General features: G+C 33.0%; 1 non-coding gene across 1 annotated transcript; it reads left to right on the top strand.

Annotated features, from left to right (window-relative positions):
* The first annotated feature begins 2,766 nt into the window (after positions 1–2,766).
* Positions 2,767–2,873, top strand: LOC123204975. The gene has a single exon (XR_006499661.1). It is a non-coding gene; the product is annotated as a small nucleolar RNA R71 (small nucleolar RNA).
* The last annotated feature ends 3,896 nt before the right edge of the window (positions 2,874–6,769 follow it).

Consider the following 6,769-nt stretch of genomic DNA (forward strand, 5'->3'; position numbering starts at 1 on the left):
GAAAGAAGACTTCTCTAGATTTGGGGAAAAGAAACAGTAGTTTGAATTTTTGGAGAGTTGTAATTGATGGAGGATTCTTCAGATTTTAATAACAACTCTGGTGTAGGAGGCCTCCGATGGGTAGGTTTTGCTGCTCTTTGATGCTTGTGAATGGGTTCTGACCATGGCGTTGCAGAATAAGGAAATGGGCTGCTAGGTTTTTATTTTAGTTGGAGAGAAATTGTGAGGCGTAGGTTTGGCGAATATGGTCACTGGAAGCAAATAACCCAACCTTATAATCACACTAAATCATATGGCCTCCTTGAATTTAAGAAAATAACAAAGCAGAAGTTGGACTTTTGACAAAAGTACATGACCCAATTCCAGAATACCAAACTGCAGATTCCTCCGCCGTGAACATTTACAGAAAGCTAATTGGGACCTGCAGAAGGAAGAAGATGATTGAACAGTAACATGAAAATAAATTTAAAAAAACCTAAGCGAAAATCATAAAATAATTGCTAATTAAATATCTAAAAATCCTAAAACTGAAATTTAAAACTAAAATTGGAAAACATAAACCGAAATTAAAAGCAAATGTCTAGAAAATTAAAATTGCAGCATTAATCAAAATAAGATTGAAAGCTTGGGTTGCCTCCCAAGTAGAGCCTTTGTTTACAGTCATTGGCCCAATGTAATGCCTTCATCTATTTATCCGGGATCTTTCAACTCCACTTCTCCGATGTTTTCAGCTGGCACTCTTTTGTAAAACAGTTTGAGTCTATGGCCATTAACTTGAAATACTTTTGATGTCGCTAAACTCTAAATCTCTAGCTTCTTCGGAATTTGCACCAGTTTCCCTTCTTGTTGCTCATTTAACTTGCTGGAAATGATCACTGGTAAGATTTCCCCATCTCCAAGGTACACATATTTGAGGTGATTTGGCAGAGGTTTCAGCTTCAGCTCTGGTGCCTGCAAAATAGAAGGTAACAATTTTTCATTAGGCACTGACAGCTCAATATAAAATAAATTACCTGTATTTTTCAACTCTCTGAACCCATTCATCTCTGTCCCTGCATTCTGCACATCTGAAATTAATTTAAATTTATCTCTTTCTTTCAAAAGATTTTTATGGTTAGCCACCTTTAACTCATCATCAGCATCAAGTATATCCTACGCTAGAGAATCAATTAAATCAACTGAATACATAGGAAAATCCACCTCAGAATATTTCATAGCATCATAAATATTAAATTGGACAGCTTCACCATCAAACTCCATGGTCAGTGTGCCTTTGTGAACATGAATTTTTGTTTTAGCTGTTTTCAGAAAGGGTCTTCACAGTAAAATAGGTGCAGATTGATCATTATTTTCCATGTCAAGAAAATAAAAATCAGCTGGAAAAATTAATTTATCATTAACTTGAACAAGGACATCTTCAATTAACCCCTGAGGATATACATTTGATCTATCGGCCAATTGAATAACTGCACCAGTTTTTTCTAAAGGTCTAAGATTAAGAGCAGAATAAACGGAATGTGGCATTACATTAATAGATGCTCCTAAATCTAACATGGCCTTTTCAATTTTTGTGCCTCTTATTGTGCAAGGGATGCAAAACATACCTGGATCTTTACATTTTTCAGGAAGATTTTTTCAAATTATAGTTGAAACATTTTCTCTTACCCTTATTTTTTCATACCTTTTGAGTTTTTGCTTTCTTTTCAATGTATACAGCTCTTTCAAAAATTTTGCATAGCGAGACACTTATTGTATTGCATCAAAAAGTGGGATATTGACTTCACACTTCCGAAAGGTGTCATATAAATCCGCATTGCTTTTGTACTTCAGTTTTAAAGCTTCAGGAAAATGAGGAACAGGTTTGTATTCGCTGAAAGAAGGATATTTACTTGTCGCTACCTTTTCGGAAGAATTATTTTTTGCTGCCAATTCTTCTCTATTTTCTACTGGCTGTGCTGGTACAGGTTGTGCTTTAATCGGTATCTCCAACACCTTTCCACTCCTCAACATTATGGCACTAACATTCTCCTTTAGGTTCAACACAGTTTGTGACGGTAGTTTGCTTGAATTTTGTGCTTCCAGCCTACTGATTGCAGTAGCCATCAGACTCATTTGATTTTCTAGATTTTGAATGCTGATTCTGGTTTCCTGCTGAAATTTCACAGTGTTAGTAGCCAAAGTTTTAACAATATCTTCAAGAGATGTACCTAAATCAGAATTTTGGGTTGGTTGCTGCTGTCTAGGAATATAAGGCTGCTGGTATGGCTAAAAATTATTTAAAGGCTGATTTGCATGTGCATTCTCGTAACGAAAATTAGGATGATCTCTCCAACTTGAGTTGTAGGTATTCGAATAAGGATTATAGTTATGATTTCGCTGCTGCTGTCATAAAAATTCGCCCACTATATTAGCATGTTCAAAGAAGTTCTCCTGAAGTGTTGGGCACATATTAGTTGGATGTCCTCCCACTAAACAGATTCCGCAAACTTCACTACCTCTATTTTTCCTACAGCCATTTGACGTACAAGAGTAGTTAGATCATCAAGTCGTCTTTCAAGAGAAAATACATTTACCTTATTAACACACTGAGACGAATGGTCTAATCTATTCCCAAATTGTTGTGAATTCGACGCCATATTTGTAATTAAATTTTGGGCTGCTTCAGGTGTTTTGTCAACCAATACTTCACCACTCGTTGCATCAATCATATTTCTCTCATTTGATAGAAGTCCTTCGTAGAAATATTGAATAAGCAACTGGTCACTAATTTGGTGATGTGGACAGCTTGCACAGAGTTTTTTAAAATGCTCCCAATATTCGTATAAAGACTCTCCACTCTGCTGCCTAATGCTACAGATTTCTTTCCTTATGTTGGCTGCTCTTGATGTTGGAAAAAATTTCTGCAGAAATAGTCTTTTCATCTCATGCCAAGTAGTGATACTTCTAACGGGTAGATAATACAACCAATCTTGCGTATCATCTTTCAAAGAAAATAGAAAAGCCCTCATCTTGATTTGTTCTTCGGTTACTCCATTCGGTTTCATTCCAATGCACACCACATAAAATTCCTTTAAATGTTTATAAGGATCTTTACTTGCAGAACCATGAAAAATAGGTAAAAGATGAATTAGTCTAGATTTTAATTCGAAGGTGGTATTAACATCTAAATTCGGAAAAGTAATGCAGTGTGGTTGTTGATTTAAATTTGGAGCAGCAAGTTCTCTTAAAGTCTGATTTTCAGCCATGTTTTCCTCTATTTCGCAAGCAGATCTGTGTGCTTGCAGTCTCCTTTTTGCTTCTTTTCTCAGCCCTTTTGCAGTTTTTTCAATTTCTGGATCAAACTGTAAACTATCTTGTTTCAAAGATCATGTAATGAACATACAAATTAAAAAATTCCCCGGCAACGACGCCAAAATTTGGTACGTGCTGTCGTTGATACCCAAATTAATCCTAAATTCCTGCAATAAAAATGTAGTAAAGGAAAGTAAGGATCGTTCCCTCGAAGAGCTTTGATTAGTATGTCGTCACAAATAAATCGAAATAAAGAAATAAAATAGGGGTTTTGAAGTGAATGCAAATTATAATGAAAAACAATAAATAAAAATTCAGTAAAATAATCTAAAATGAGTAAATCAATTTAACAAACCTTGGTCTTCGGTCACATCCACCATTGGAACTACGATTGATCATCGAAACAAAATATCAAATTAATCATTCAAATATTCGTTGTGTTATTAAATTTACCTGTCATTCCTTACGATTAGTTAACCAAAAACATGTATTCCAATTAACCCTTATTGCTCAATAATTCGGATACAATCTCGAATTTAATTAAACAATAGCATTACGAATTAGAAAGACTAACGAAGCAAGACAACACAAACATACGATGTTGCATTTAATCTAGTTGATTATTTTCCTAGGATTTATAGTTTCTGACGCAGCAAACGATAAACCTAGTTGTCATTTTGATTAGATGGATTGAACAATTACGGATTCAGCACCTAAACTAACCGTAGATTATATTAATTGATAAACTAATCGCGCGCCTTAGAAATCAACCAACACAATCATAAACAAATAATTCAGAAAGATAATCAATACTCGAATAAATAAAAAGATGCATTAAAGAACAGAATAAATCTGACAATCATTGTAGTTCCATGGTTTCAGATCCCTTCAATCACTGTAAACCATATTTTGCTCTCTAATTCTCTAATTACAATGGTGAATTAATTCTCAAATAAAAATAAGAGTATATATATTATCTTCCTACTAAAAATCTGGAAATTGAAAGTCAATCTTAATCTCCTAATCCAATCAAGCAAAGTGATACATATCTTCCCAAAAAGAAAGGAAAAGATATCTATCTTTAATGTATATCCTTTCTCCAAAAATATCCTTCCTTATCTAGCTCAATTAATCCTCTTTTCCAGCTGGTAATTATCTCTTTCCTAGGAAGCAAATCTTAATATTTTATGGACTCTTGCAGTGATCTGGGTGTTCAGATCTATTTTCTGAATTCTGCTTTCATCTTTCACGTGCCCACGCCTAGTCAGTATCACGAAATTTCCAAGTTTATAGGTCTGCTCCGATTTTTCATCTTTTTGGCCCATCTTACTCCAAAATTACTCAAAACTTCCTAAATGCAAAAAGATAAGTAATTCCATTAGATTTAATTAAATTTCCACACAACATAAGGGAATTAGAAATCAAAATAATAACAATTAAAGGCATTATCAGTAGTTGTAATAGTTTAAGTTGCATTAGTTAATACAACCTTGGCATAAATCAAACTCCCTAGCTAATCTGGATTATGAAACAAATTACTAATTAGTTCCCAATCCTTGTGGTATCGATATTTATTATATTATTTGATGACCTGTGCACTTGTAAGTGAGACATAACAAATTTAATCCTTTAACCATAGAATTTTAGAAGTTCCCAAATAATAGGCTTCAAATCCTCAGTTCATGGTTGAAAATACTACTAATGACTACTTAACACTTTTTTAGGATATGACCTTTTCAGTGAGTATAATAGTATATCCAAAATGGATTTCAAATCATCTCTACGACCACAAAAACTTGATCTTTTTGAAGCATCTCATAACCTTTAAGTTACAATAAAATAATCAAAACTTGGATTTGAGAGGTATTAATTGAGAACAGAAAATGCAAAAGTTATATCAAGCTCATGCATACTTATGCATTTATCAAGCTTCCAATAACACCATTGTAAAAGATATTTCACATGGATTCCCTTTCAACCTCATTTGTAGACCTTTAGACAATATTTGGTGTTAAACTTATCTCCTTTCATAACAAACATATCATTGTCTTGCGATTTTGCATGTTGAACCTTTTAAGCATACATTTCTTGTATACATTTTGAGATGAGTCAAAAGTTCATGAGTCCTATCATAATAAATCTCAATACTAAGAACAAATGATGCAGTTATAAGATCTTTGACATCATAAATCTTAGAGATAACTACACATAAAGATAAATTTTCTCCCACTGATCTTTATATACTTATATCAGTCCAATTTGTCTCATATGAAGTTATGTGTAATTGAAACTTTATTAAAATTGAGACACCACTATCATGAAGTCTATTTCAGTTATGGATAGACTTATATAGATTGCATGCCACATTGCACCATATAAACATCCTTATTAAGAATTTTATAGTGAAAATTAGTTTTCACATCCTCTTGGTGAAACTCTAGTCTAAATAAGCTACCAATGATATTAGTTTATTACATGAGATCTCATATTTTATTATTAGTTATTAATTTTAACTTTTCTCACATGACTATAAATACTAGTCAAATTGATAATTCATGAAGTCTTCAAAAGAGTTGAGTTCAATAGTCTGACTAATAACATAATCTCCCATACTAAGATACATATAATAATATTTAATGATAACAAATCATTTTTTTATAGTAGATTTTCTCAATAGAGTTTCCACAACCACGTCAATTATATTTGACATATCTACTATGAGATTAACCATAATTTCTTTAATGAGAACATTCTTTAAAGTAATTGTAATACCTTTTTCCAAATACACACCTCTATTTGGAATATGACCCGAATAGATGTGTATGACTAGACTACTTAATTTAATCTAACATCATTTATTACATGATCATAAATACTCAAGCACACAAAAGGGTGCGATAAGAATAAATACTAAATGACCTCATTTATTGAATTTCATAAACAAACTATTTGAAATCAATGTACATAATAACTCATAAAATGAACTAAAATAGCAAAATACATAAATGGAATAAAATTTATAAAAAAAAAATTGGCCTCACACAGTTACTCGTTGGATTACTAGTTCCCCCATGTGTCTTGCTACTTACCTTTACATATAAAACAAAAAAAGGGAATGTGTGAGTGAAAACACTCAGTAAGTTGATGACCTCTTGGTACCATGAAAATACATATAAATTGGTAAACTTGACGTTCTATTTGTGAATTTGCATGTTGTCATAACTCGACACTTAACATAGGCCATCTACCAAGGTTACTAAGGCCTAAGCTGAAGTCGACATATCTAATGCCCTCATGAAAGCATAAGACACCTTGCATCTCATTATCTATTGTATCTTACACAACTGTCATACAACCTATTAAGCTAGCTAACTAGGAGACCCTGGTCACATGGGGAAAAATCTAGTAGCAGTCCCTTCTCTTGTCACATAAGTTAATTAGAATTGTTGTCAAAACCATCTTGGGATAGCTCCTATCG

The sequence above is a fragment of the Mangifera indica genome, chromosome 20 (assembly GCF_011075055.1).
Source record: "Mangifera indica cultivar Alphonso chromosome 20, CATAS_Mindica_2.1, whole genome shotgun sequence".
In the NCBI taxonomy this organism is placed as follows: domain Eukaryota; kingdom Viridiplantae; phylum Streptophyta; class Magnoliopsida; order Sapindales; family Anacardiaceae; genus Mangifera; species Mangifera indica.